The 14199-nt window shown below is 36.4% G+C and overlaps 1 protein-coding gene across 1 annotated transcript in view; it reads left to right on the forward strand.

Moving 5' to 3' along the window:
* Positions 1 to 7508: 7508 nt before the first annotated feature.
* LOC115214333 (pendrin) overlaps positions 7509 to 14199 on the forward strand; it is an 86892-nt gene continuing 80201 nt past the window's right edge. The window contains exon 1 of the mRNA XM_029783517.2: positions 7509 to 7902. The gene's annotated coding sequence lies outside the window, so the exon portion shown is untranslated. The remainder of the gene's footprint in view (positions 7903 to 14199) is intronic.

The following is a 14199-nucleotide window of genomic DNA, read 5'->3' on the forward strand; positions in this document are numbered from 1 at the left end:
AAACAGTAAATTAAGATTCCGAATATAGAGTTGGTAAAATGGTTAATTATTTTCTATTTTCGAATTTGGTAAGTTCATAACATTAAAAATTTAGATGGAACTATTTCAAAATAAGTCTTTAAAAACATCACAATTTTCGAAACTTCCTTCCTAACTAGAATGTATATGTTTCTAACTAAAATTTTGGAAACACGTGTGAGAGTGGCTGTCATATACTCCAAGAGGGTTCTCTTAAATACATTTAATAAGATATAGCGCATCGCTGCTTCAATTTAAATCTGAACTTGTCTATTCTTGAAGTAGAAGGATTTAGTAAGCAACAAAACGGGATTTTTCAAATGGAGGCAGCGCTCTGCTATAGATGTTAGTAAATTTAACTACCAAGTGTATGTCCCACTTCCGACTTTGTTTCCTCACAACTTAATGGATATTTCTTAATGAATACATTTCAGCTGATACAGATTATGATATTGGAATATAATGTGAAAAAAATAATTGGTGGAAGAGTACATAAACATACTAATATACGTTACATATGTACAAAATGAAACTTGAAATTTTGAAGTGTGTGAACAGCCACTGATTTTTTTCTAATATAATAATAAAAATAATAATAATAATAATAATTTTCACTATTTGAAAGGTATTTGCAGAAAATTTCATTTAAAAAAATGCCTATTTTTCTCTAAGTTATGAGGAATATAAAAGTCGACTGTATGAATTATCCGAATTGCCTCTCCCAACCACCTCTGAAAATATTCCTCATAATAAATTCCAATATAATCGGGATTTACAACATCTGAAAAGTACTTGTAGAAAATTTCATAAAAAATATCAATTTTTCTGAAAGTTATAAGGAAACAAAATTGTTTGGGGCACACTTGTGTAGTTAGCGACATATATCTAAATGGCAGATTGAAATATTGAACAATAAATTATGTAAATATTACACTCTAAAAAGAATATACTGGAAATAGTAACAGGTTGTCGTTTAATGTTTTAATTAATACAACTATTAATCAACAAAATATTATAATAGATTACACACCAGCATTGTTTTAGACAGTGCAGAGTAGGTAGATGTCAAATTTTGTTTGAGAAGTCCGGTCTGGAGTCCAAAGGTTGCCAGCCACTATAGCGTAAGACAGAAAAAAGTACGTCAACTTACAGAAACCTATTTCATTATTCTGAATGGTTGACTAAACTGCTTTTTTCTTTCTTTTTGTTATTTTTTCAATCACGTTTTTCTCTTCTTTGGGTGTCACCTGTATCAATCTTACCAGTCTCAGTGAACCTGCGAAGGCTACAGCCACTTTTGGCTAATTTAAATAATAAAAGAATCGTCCAATTTTTACTCTAGGCCAGATTTCAATTTAGTGCCCATCGCTGGAAGGTTAATTGTATGCATGTCATAATTAAATGTGTTATCCTCTTAAGTGAATCTTTTCTTATTATAATGGAAAAAAAACCCAGTTCAGTTGATGGAATTTAACATTCTCAACATCTATAATAATTCGTAAACTCCTCAACCTTGTAATTTATTCTAACGGGCCCAAAGCCATACGATGAGAGTCTAGAATTAGGCGATTGCATTTGATCAATATTTAACGAATCGGTTTCCTCAGCAGGATTCAAACTCAGAGCGTGACTGAAATACTATCCGGCATTCTACAATTTCCTTCAATCCACTAGATTTCCTCTACATAACCTTAAAATAAAGTTTTAATTTCTTCGGGTTCGATCTTTACTTTCTAAACCAATGTGGTAAAGGTAGGGAATTGAGTGCTACATGAGTTATCCCCCTTACAACTTAGTAACTAATGTGGGATTGTCTCGTGCAAGGATGAAGTTATCAATAAGAAATCACCCCGAAGATGCAAAGGATTACGTCTGAGTCTCCCAACTCATTCATATATATACACTGTTGTGTCTGGGGAGAGTCATTTTCTTTTTGTGCCTTATAATTTAACACATATAAAGAGTCTTGCAAACCAAATCCAAAAACGAAATATATATATATACGAGCAAAACGCCCTCCCCGTCCAATGGACGGTGCTGAGTTGTCAAACATTTAGACAGAATTTTCTCAAAACAACTTGTCCAACCACCCCATAGGCCTCCCCTTTGAGAAACACTGACTTAACCTAAATTTGAGACACCAGCAAAAGAAGAAATAAAGATAGACTTTTTTCCATTCCAAAGATAAACGATTTTCCACGGTTTTATCGATCGCATTGTCACCTGGAATCGATTTTCGTAATTTTTTTCAAGACTTATATACGCCCTGATACCATCGGTATCTACATATCAAATTTGAGCGCAATCGGATGGAGGATGCCCGATATCCTAGAAGCCACACACACAGACAGACAGACAGGACGTATTTTATATAAGATATATATATATATATATATTGATAGAAATGAAAGAGACCTCGATATTATGTAGAGGAATTTATCTGTCAATATATATATATATATATATATTATATATATATATTATATATATATATATATATATATATATATATATATATGTATATATATATATATATATATAGCATGATGAAGTAAAATATGGATAGGTGGTTGTTAATGGGCTTCCAAATATTTTTTAAATAGTTGTACAGGACTGAGTATAAAAATATGTAATTAAGCAAAAATCAGGACGATAAGGAAAGCTACAATTCACAGCAATTTTCCATAGAGAGGTTTATGTCCTGAAAGTTCCTACTTTAATATCACAGATAAAAGAGAGGAAAATCCGAGAAATTCTTCGTAGTATCCAAAGAGTCCACAGTCAATAAAACTGTGGAGAATACTGGTAATTCTTTACAACTATTTCTTGGGCTTGATGTTCGGTAAGGGCAGTATTGTGCATTGAGGGTTCATATACATGAAGTAGATTAGTATGTATGTATGTTAGAAGACACATTGCTCAGTGGTTAGAGCGTCGGACTCACAATCGTGAGGTAGTGAGTCTGATTTCTGGATTCAGCTGTGTGTTGTGTTCTTAAGCAAGACACTTTATTTCATGTTGTTCCAGTTCACTCAGCTGTGGAAATGAGTGGCGATGTCATTGGTGCCAAGCTATATCGGCCCTTGCCTTTCCCTTGGACAACATCGATGGCATGGAGAGGGTGGACTGGTATGCATGGACGGCTGGTGGTCTTCCGCAAATAACTTTGCTCGAACTTGTGCCTCGGAGGTTAACTGTCTGGGAACAATCCCATGGTTATTCATGGCCGAAGGGGGCATTTTACGTGTGTGTGTGTGTGTGTGTGTGTGTGTGTGTGTGTCTGTGTGTGTGTCTGTGTGCGTGTGTGTGTGTATGTGTGTGTGTGCGTGCGTGTGTGGGTGTGTTCGTTCTTCTCTTCTTCTTTTTAATTTAAAATTAATTTTCACCGGCCACCTACTTGGTAGCAAGGTTGTAAAGGAAAGCATTTTGTTTTGTTCATCTTCGGATGGGCTTGCAGATTTTTATAGTCCCAAATATCGCGATTATTTGTGGTGTATGAATTAAGGACTTGTTCTCTCACCAAGAACCCAAGCTCAGCCATAATTCGCTTCAGTCAGGTTGGTACGTATCCTGTTACTCCAATAATAATAAATATGAAGCAGAAAGTGTATCTTGGGTATTGGATTTACAAACTCATTATCACTGGTGTACAAATGGCTTCTTTCTCTTGTATTTTCTAACCACGATAGTGTCCAGATGGCAGCTGATTTCCACAACAAAACTTATTTTTTCCTTATGGTCCCATTACAATATCTGGCCAGTCATGTTTCAACATAGTGACTGTTTTAATTTTTGAGTTCCACCAATATTCTTTTGACCCATCGGTCTCAATATAGTCACTTCGTCTGTGAGTGTTTTTTTAATGTTCTAATTTTTGTTTTTGTTTTTGATATCCTCTTCCAGACTCTTCTGTCACTGCATCATGCCTCATGGGAAGATAATATCTGGAAGACATTCTCTTGCAGTTGGCAATAATCTGAGTGATGTCTTCAGTCTTGGTCTTACACAGCCTACATTTGTTGTCTGTCAATGTTTTCTGCCTTTTACGCTGTTGGCACTCAGTAGGGATCTCTTGTTCTTGAATTGCACGGAGGAAGCCTTCAAAGTGAGATGTCGTAAAATTATTGGAACTCTATGCCAAACGTTTGACATGATCAGTTCCTTCAGTGGTTTGTGTTTTTCGTATTGTGTATCTATGCGCTATCTTATCAGTGAACTGGTCCTTTTTTTATTTTATTCTTCTGAAAACCAATGCTCCTTGGAGAGAGATCTGTATCAACTCTTATTTCATACTTCTCCTCAAGTTCATAAGCTATCCTAAATATCCAAAGCTCTGTCATACTTCGCTTCAGACGGATCGGTACGTATCCTGTTGTTACAATAATAATAAGTATGAAGCTGAAATGTATCTTGGGTATTGGATTTGCAAACTCCTTATCACTGGTTTACAGATGTCCTCTTTCTCATGTATTCTATTAACTATGTTGGTATCCAGAGAGCAGCCGATTTCAAAGTTACAAACTTGGGCAAGATAGTTACTAGTCCCTTTCCATTGTTGCAAATGTTTCAGTACCACAACACATGCTTCATACGAATATCAAGACAGATTTGAGACCATGGCCACCGCTCTTGCGTATTCATTCTTCAGTTTGTTTGCCATGAGTGCAGCTGAATATGCTTGTCAAACGCAGGGCTGCAAAGCTACCTCAGGAATCACATAGACAAACAAAATTATACTCACTTCGTTATTGCAGACTCGCTTACCTGTGATGTATGCAGCAATGTCTGAAAGAACTTCTCCGAATTCACGAAACATTTGAAAATCCTTTAGATTCTTTTAGATAACTGAGATGAGCTGCCTATATAAAAAAATACTTCATTACCAAAAGTAATTTTACACTGGTATATAGAATTTTTAATTTTAGAGTTACTTGACATAAACTTCATTCTGTTGTAATTGACTTCAGATACAATAACCTTGTTATTAATATTTCTAGAGGGGTAGATGGTATTAGCTAAATTAATATTATGTGAATAGATCATTTGTAAGAGATTTTTTGTGTGAGTTGATAATAGAGTAATACCTAGAATTCTTTGGAAAATTCCTATAATAGCTTCATGAAACTGCAAAGGAAGATTATATTTAATTTGCCTCCTGTAAGGATTTTACTATTCGTTACCTTATTTTTAGTGTATCTTTGAAAGACATAGATTTACCTATAGAACGAAAATACGGGATTAAATAAGGGTTATCTCCCTTCCTCTGATTGGTGTTGGCATACAAATTAAAACTGATATTTATATCCTTACAACTAGATTTCATATCTCCACTAGTGAAGGTAGAATAAGATTGAATGGAATTAATGTAGGTAACTTTCTCTGCTTTATGTAAGGTAGAGTTATAAAATTCGGCCTTATCATTGAAAATGCCAACATTAACAGATAACTTAGACAATCTAAATGAAATATTCTTAATTAAGTTCCTAGTAATTGCCCTAGAATGAGAACTGAATTTGCTAATATACTTAGGATTGGTCGATGGTTTGCGGTATGGGAAGTACGAGTTATTGTGTAAGTTAAGTGTAATATCTAAAAAGTTGGCCTTCGTTACATCATCAGAAACGATGCTTAAGCCCATTCTACAAAAAAACTTAACTAAACTATTCTACACTATTTTATTCCTTTGGAATAATACCAATGATATCTTCGAACCATGAATCAGAAGTAAAAAAAATTTGAATAACACTAGCATATTTATATATATGTATGTATATATATATATATATAATATATATATATATATATATATATATATATGTATGTATGTATGTATGTATATATGTATGTATGAATGTATGTATGTATGTATGTATATATGTATATAGATATATGTATATATATATATGTGTATGTGTATATATATGTATGGATATATATATATATGTATATTTATATATATATGTATATATATATGTATATCATCATCATCATCAAGAATGTTTGGTGAACGACGTGTCATCAGGAACATAGGAGCGAAGATAAAGAATACGCACACCCGGTGTTTAGGGTTAGAGTTATGGGTTAGGATTAAGGTTTTTGTTACGTTGAAAACGGGTGGTGTGCATATTCTCTACCTCCGAACATGCGTATAGTCTTTGCTGCCGAACACAGGTATAGTCTTGCAACCTCCAAAAGAAACTTATTAAGTCGTTGGGTTGGCGGTGAGATGGCCCGTATGAAAAATAACCGAACGACATATTGTTTCAAGTAGCTAGGTCTCATTCCGGGTCGAACAATAATACACTTTTGCAGGTTTCCCCGTAAACGCTCAGTATTTTGAGTGGGAATAGAAAGATATGCCGTTTGAAAAGTATTTATATAAAATTTCATAAAAAGATATCCACTTTCCTCAAAGTTACGGGGGGAAAAATCGGACCTTGTGAATTTTTTTAAAGTCCTCTCCTCACTCCCTCGGGAAAGATTTTCCCCACAAATTTCTTTATAATCGCAATCTATGTCGTTTGAAAGCTATTTATTATAAAATTCCATTAAAAAAACCCCATTTTCCTAAAAGTTATGAGGGGACTCCCCAGCCCCCAATTGGTTTGCATGCATTTTTGATTTCATATTCGTTTCGTACACTTTTTTTTTACACCCGTTGCACCAGTTTTTTTTTCCGTGACGGGGTAATAAAGTAAACATTAACCAAAAATACTTCCTCTCTCATCCTCTCTTCATTCTGTCAACCATTCTCTCGCGTTTACCGTTGTAACTATGTCTGGTACCAAAAATATTATTACAGCCACTTTCGTTGTTTACAATCTTCTGTACCGGTATATTTGTGTACGTACACCAACACAAACAAAATGTTAGAAAGACTGAAGGGTCAAGCAAAAACGCTCTACCGGTGTATTTGTGTATCAGTAAATAACGATTTCTGATAGCAAAAAAATTATTGCAACCACTTCAATTGTTTACAATCTTCTGTACCGGTGTATTTGTGTATCAGTAAATAACGATTTCTGATAGCAAAAAAATTATTGCAACCACTTCAATTGTTTACAATCTTCTGTACCGGTGTATTTGTGTATCAGTAAATAACCATGGACACGTTCGTACCTCGGTGTGAAATAATTTTTTTCCACGGGTTTTTTTCGAGTGCATTCAACATATCTGACCTCCAAACCCGCCGCAAGCCACTTTTTTTCCGGAAAAGAAAGAGAGGGAGGGGTCAAAAAATTATTTCACAGCGAAATATCGGCGGGTTCTTTGTCTCAAATAGCTGTTACGTGGTAGTAGGGCGTGTTAGAAATAGCAACCAAATCTTTCCTTTTCTGGTGTGTTGAAGGTTTTTCTTTTCTAGATTATTTCGTATTTTTGGAAAAGATAAACAAAACCCGCGAAACAAAACCCCGTTGGTGGGAAACTCCGAGGAACCCCCCCCCCCACACACACACACTTTCTTTTTTGGAAAAAAGTGGCTTGCGGCGGGTTTGGAGGCCAGGTGCTTTGCATGCACTCGAAAAAACTCGTGGAGAATTATTATTTGACACCGAGGTACGAGCGGGTCTTGCACGAAATATTTACCTAACCTTGCCTAGAAGGAAAGTGTCAAATTACACTATAAGCAAAGAGTACTGTGTAATGGTTATGCGTTTATAACCCGATTGAAACCGGGTCCGTCTGCTTGTTGCTCATATAAGTTGGTTTCATTGAAATGACGTGTAGAATTACCTCCCATGTATTAATGATCTCAGTAAACTATTTCATGGATCCGTTTCGTCTTCATTTCTAGAAATGAATTTTGGCGATTCTCAGATTCTTTACAGATTTTATTGTTTCGTATTCTTTGGACAAAACAGTAATTCTGAAGGTAAACTAAAGGTGAGTTTGAACACAATCATTCTTTCAAGTTATTTGTTTACATCCGAACTAAGTCTGATCAAGTAGACTGATAACCAAAATACGTTCCAGACATGACCTTCCCATTTTTTCTATCTACTGTTATTTTATCCAACGCAACTTCTTTTTTAAAACCGTAGGATGTAATCTGTAGGACATTTAGGTTCTATTTCTTGCAAGCAAGCAATTGCTTCGAAGTTCTGTCTTCAGCCCTTTGAAACTTGACTGTTATGACTCAGGTCAGCCGTAATAGAGGAAAACTTATAGTGATCTGTTGTGACCATTCTGTCTTTTATTGTTTTTTTTTCATGTATCTAATATGCACTTCATTTTTTTAACGATTAGAACCATGATTTAGGTGTGTGTGCGGGTGGTTGATTTGGTAGCTATTTCTAGCGGATCGAGTGACTGTGTTGATGGTCCTGCTTCATTTTATGTGCATTTAACCCTTGTTATACTATACATATGAGGGATATATAATTGAATGATTCATAAAATATTACAGCATAATATATTCTAAAGAAAATACATCGCTTATTTTCACGCCGGAGAAATAAACACTAGGGCAGCTTCTGTTTGGACGATCTTTGAGTTAAAATCATCAGTTTCATTTTTATGATGTATGTTTACTAAAATCATATCAACAAACACAAAGGCTAATTTCAGTTATTGTCGTTTAAGTTTTACATCGTTTCAGACTACACAGAAGAATGACAAAAGTGCACGCGACAATCGACCGACACATTAATACCGTTATTTGCTGCAAGGTTACAAGTGGGCTGCTGCGAATTGGTGCTGATGTTATATTAGTCTCCTGTTTCTTTCTTTTTAACTTCCACTCCTCTCAAACGGCCTGTTAGTTTTCACTTTTCGACTACTATATAAGATTCCATCGTGAAGTAAAATAACATTGTCAATTATTTCAATTTTTGTTTCATATTTTGTTATGGTTTGAATTGTTTTTGTTTTTTTTTCTCTCGATGTATTAGAATTTGTTGTTGGTCACTTTTTTCGACTTCGTTGTTCGTTAACATAGAATAGAAATTTCAATAAAACAATACCATTTGAGAAAATTGTAACCCACGTGAAACAAATGTTATAAACTCGAAGATCGCCCCTGTCTGTTTTGTGTGTGTGTTTTCTATTCCTTTATACCCCTTCAACAAAGAATAGTTTCTCAACTAGGCACAATATCAAGAGTGCATAGATGACAGGAACGAGGCCGTGTTATAAGAATGTTTTTGTTTTTTTTATCTAAGAAACTTGTATACATACATAGATACGTGCATACGTACATACGTACATACATACATACATACATACATACATACATACATACATACGTACGTACGTACGTACGTACGTACGTACACAGATGAAGGGCTCTGCCTAAATCATCATATCTTTCTTCCTCACAGCAAAGAAATATTTTTAAAATGGCTTGTCTCAGCAGACAAAATGGAAAAGGCATCACCCCAGAGGATGATGAAAGAGATGTACTGGAACAGCCACTCGGCCAACTCTGTTCCAATGGTGATGAGCAGGGATGTGGTCTAGGGGCCAAGAATGCCAGAGGTCTCTACTATCACAGGCTTGATTACAAACTTGTCAGTAACTGATATTGTGACAGTTTGCCCTTCTTGGCTTGACATGCAGCAAAGCTGCTGGAGAAGGTGTCAGAACATGTGGCATCCCAGATGAGGGCCCTACAACCACAGAATGGGAAAATTGTCATACCTTCTGGCCTTTTACTATCCTCTCAGTGGCTCAAGCTAGGAAGCAAAGCTTGTGACATCTAGGCCATGCTTTATGGTCTCGTTGAGGGCAGCATGACATGAAAGGCAGCCAATATTATAGTGACATGACAATGGGTGGAGGAAAGAAAATTCAGACCTGCAGTAGCATTTGTGAGGCTCAGATCTGGAGGCCAAGCCTCAAGGAAATACTAATGCGCAGTTACTATCAAGCTAAAATCCAGGTACCACTGTGGGGCTGGGAAGCTGATCAGAAACATACCAGATGGTGCTAATAGTTAAGTTCAAAAATTAAGCCCACCCATCAAATTGTAACAAACAGCTACAGAATACCTAAGCAAAGATTCAAAACTGAACCCACATTTTCCATATTGACAAACAAATTCATGGCCTTTCTGCACTGAGAGATTAATGAGAAAAAAACTGACCTCTTAGACCGTTTTTGAAGTATCCATCAGTTAAAACTGATATGGTGAAGAATTCTAATTGTTTACATTTGACCTAATTAATTAGCAAAAATATAAATACATAAGCCAAATTACTCATACTCTTTCAGTCATTCAGCATCAAACTGAGGAGCAAGCTTTCTCAATATGTTGGTTAATACATGCAAAGGTAGACTTCTTACCATTTCTGTCTGCATGCATTCTTTCTTCCTAGCAGGCACACAAGGAATCAAACTTATACAGAATGGAGATCTACAAAGAATCTATGTACACACAAACAACTTGACAAGGTTTTATATATATTATTTACATTTGACGGATATTTGTCCTCATCATGTTTGTTGTTAACACAACATTTCAGCTGATATACCCTCCAGCCATCATCAGGTGTCTTGGGGAAATTTCGAACATGGGTTCTCATTCCTATGTCCACAGGCATATGGCATAGTGGTTAAGAGCGCAGGCTACTAATCCCAAGATTCCAAGTTCAATTCCAGGCAGTGACCTGAATAATAATAATAATGCTAATAACATCGAAAAATACTTTAGGAATGAGAACCCAGTTTCAAAATTTCCCCAAGACACCTGATGAAGGCTGGAGGGTATATTAGCCAAAACGTGTTAACAACAAACAAGATGAGGACACATATCCGTTGAATGTAAATAATGTACATAATTCCTCATCTCTTAAATATAGAACTGTATTAAAGTTTTATATACCTTATATATTATAATGACTTACATTATAATCGTCTTCAACATTGTAACAACATGATAATTGATACTTAATAAATGGTCATATTAATAATCAAGCAAATAATATTGTTTCTCAATCATTTCTTTGATGCATCTTCACATAAAAAACTTTGTTGTTACAAGATATGAAACATGTTCCTAATATCCAATGCAAAAGTGTTTTACACTTGCAACCGCGGACCTCACTCAAGCAGCATTTTCCTTCCTACTGCACCAAATACCCAATGCCTTTCATGCCACTCAACTCAGAGACATTTCTGATGCATATATTTGGATTCACCTATTTTCACAGTAATGGGACGTCCAGTTGCAGTGGATGAGCTTCCAAGAGTTGCTCACATACTTCTATCAGGAGCATAATCAACCGTGGTATTATTACTCACTTGCAGTTCAAAAATCATTTTGTTCTGTGGATAGTCTTTTACCCATATGTACATTAGTTGAATTATTAATGTAAGGCAGGGAACTGGCAGAATCATTAACATGCTGGGCAAAATGCTTAGTGGCATTTCGTTCATCTTTATGTTCTGAGTTTAAATTCCACCAATGTCAGCTTTGCCTTTCATCCTTTCAAGGTTGATAAAGTAAGTACCAGTTGAGTACTGGGTCAATGTATTTGACTTACCCTCTCCTCCAATATTGCCACTCTTGTGCCAAAGTTTGAAACCATTATTAATGGTTATGTGAAATGGCTACTCTCAAAAAAGGAATTGACTTGTTTAGTCTGAGTGAATTCACAGGAACCAGACCACCTCTTCCTGTCAAGTCTTTCTCTACACTTCATAAATGATGAACCATTATTAAATGGCTCAAATGTAACTGTGTTAGGCATCATGCATTGACATGTAATGCCTTCTCTATGATGTTCATTGTTGGATAAAGTACCTTAGAATGATGTACATTGATTGCTATTTCTGAAATACTTAACATATCACTGTAAGGTACTTTACATGTAACCTGAGTGAAAGAGATTCCAAATGAATAATGAAAGTTCATTGAGAATTACTTCTGAACTATGTTGTTCCCCATATACAATATTAATAAATTATTGCTTGATTACTGTTGAAGCTTGTCCCAGTAAATGTTTAAATCTGTGTAAGGTTTAATGTATTATACCAAACAGTCCTTTCAGTGTGATGCCAGCTTCAGGTGGTTCCCATAGATTTGTTTTCATCTATATATATAAAAGACAGGATGTTTGTCAAGATCCATGCAACCAATTTTAGTGAAATTTTATATATGCATTACATAGGGTCCATGGAATGTCATGGGCCAAAAAAATTTTCAACTCCTTGCCTACTAAAGAATCAGGGGCAGATTAACTGCATTTTAAAAGCATTTTCGCAGCGTTAAGGCCCGTAACTTGAAGAGAATCCAGTCACTTGGCTCCAAATTTGCAACAAACATTAATCAGGCTCTTCAAATTACTGTTGACTAACAAAAATATCTGACACTGACTATGGGCCCCCCCAAAATGCAGATTAATCAGATCTGAGTATACTGCACTGGGTTTTATCATTGTTTTAGGCCATTTTCTGACAATAAAATATTGACACTATTTATACTTTATAAGTAGTGTATAATATTTCATGGAAACCTTTTTGTCCAATTTAGCAGAGGAAATGAGAAGAACATGAAAATTTTTGTTGGCGCCCTGTTGATGCTTCATGTTACCATCCCACGCGACACCAGGCCATGTGCGTGTGTGTGTGCAGCTATGTAAGGGCACAACAAACCCATTCATCCATTCTCTAAAAGTGCCCTGTTGATGCTTCATGTTTCCAATCCTGCACAATGCAGCATGTCTGCTTTCCATGTCTTCCATGTCTGAACTATATAATGCAAAATATTCATACAAAAAAAAAAACTGCTAACTGTTCTGACTTACAGCCATTCAAGTTTGACCACACGACCACTTCTAGAAGCTGTGTTCACTACCTGCAATTAGTGCCCCCCACCTATGTTCCCTCCCCCTGCCGAGATGAAGAAACCTAGCCGGACTGAAGGAACTGTGTAAGATGACACAGAAGGTGGGCAGTGACATAAAGTTATTACCCCCAAAAAGGGTTATGGATAAGAAGACCATTACCTACAAGGTGTACTCAGTGGAGAGTAGAAAGGTGGAGCAGATAGAGATGGAAAAAGTAGAAAAAGCATTGAAGGGGCTTTTGAAAGAAGTGACATACATAGTGAAAGGAAATGGATATGGGACGGTGGTTCTCCAGTTTCGGACAGTGGAAGAGGCAAAGAGGCTGGCAAGTACAACGGTGGGAACAGAGGAAGTAGTACTTCTGCCCACGTACCTTGGAAGAAAGACTTCTAAGATGAGGGTAGAAGGAATCCCATCCAATATAGAAGTGGCTTGGATTGCGGCAGCCATCCTTGTTGGTAGTTGGGAAGAGTTGGCTGTCCTCCAAGCCACAGTGATAGGGGAAGGAGGATATAGAGGAAAGGCATTGGAAATCATCGTACAAGCGGAGGCGAAGCAGCTAGAAAATTTGGCAGAGACAGTGACACTGGGAGAAATAGTATTGAGAGTATGGGTAGAGGGCAGAGTTCCACGATGCTTTAAATGTGACCAAAAGGGCTACATTAGAGCTCACTGCCCTCTACGGAGGAAAACGACAGAAGAAGCAGTACTGGAGATGGAGGAGTAAAAGGAAGAAGTATAGATAGAAGGAAGGAACAAGGAGGATGAATGGACGATGACAGAGGATAAAAGAATAAAGAAAAAGAAGAGGAAGAACAGTCAGTGTGATGTGGGACCCCAGACCAACTCTATCCCACGCAAGACCACTCAGACCTGCCCTCCCCATACAGACACCAAACCCACCCACCCCCTCTCCCCACAGGAATAAAAAAAGAAGACAGAACAGACACCACAAAATTTACAAGACCCCTTCCCCGGTAAAAAAGGTTATGTGTACATGGAGGAGAGAGTTTGTCACTCAGCGATGGGGAAAACGGTAAACGAAAGACTAGATCAAAGACTAAAGAGGACTCGGGACTCAGAGGTCTTTTTTGTTGTTTTATTTGTTTCAGTCATGTGACTGTGATCATGCTGGAGCACCACCGTTGGTTGAACACATTGACTGCAGGATTTATTCTTTGTAAGCCTAGTACTTATTCTATCAGTGTCTTTCACCGAGCCACTAAGTTATGGTAATGTAAACACACCAACATTGGTTGTCAAGCAATGGTGAGGAAACAAACACAGACACACACACAAATATACACATGTATATGAGAGTCTTCTTTCAATTTCCCTGTACAAAATCCACTCAAAAGGCTTTGGTTGGCCTGAGGCTATAAAATATATATAT

Source organism: Octopus sinensis, linkage group LG7 (genome assembly GCF_006345805.1).
Source record: "Octopus sinensis linkage group LG7, ASM634580v1, whole genome shotgun sequence".
Taxonomy (NCBI): Eukaryota; Metazoa; Mollusca; class Cephalopoda; order Octopoda; family Octopodidae; genus Octopus; species Octopus sinensis.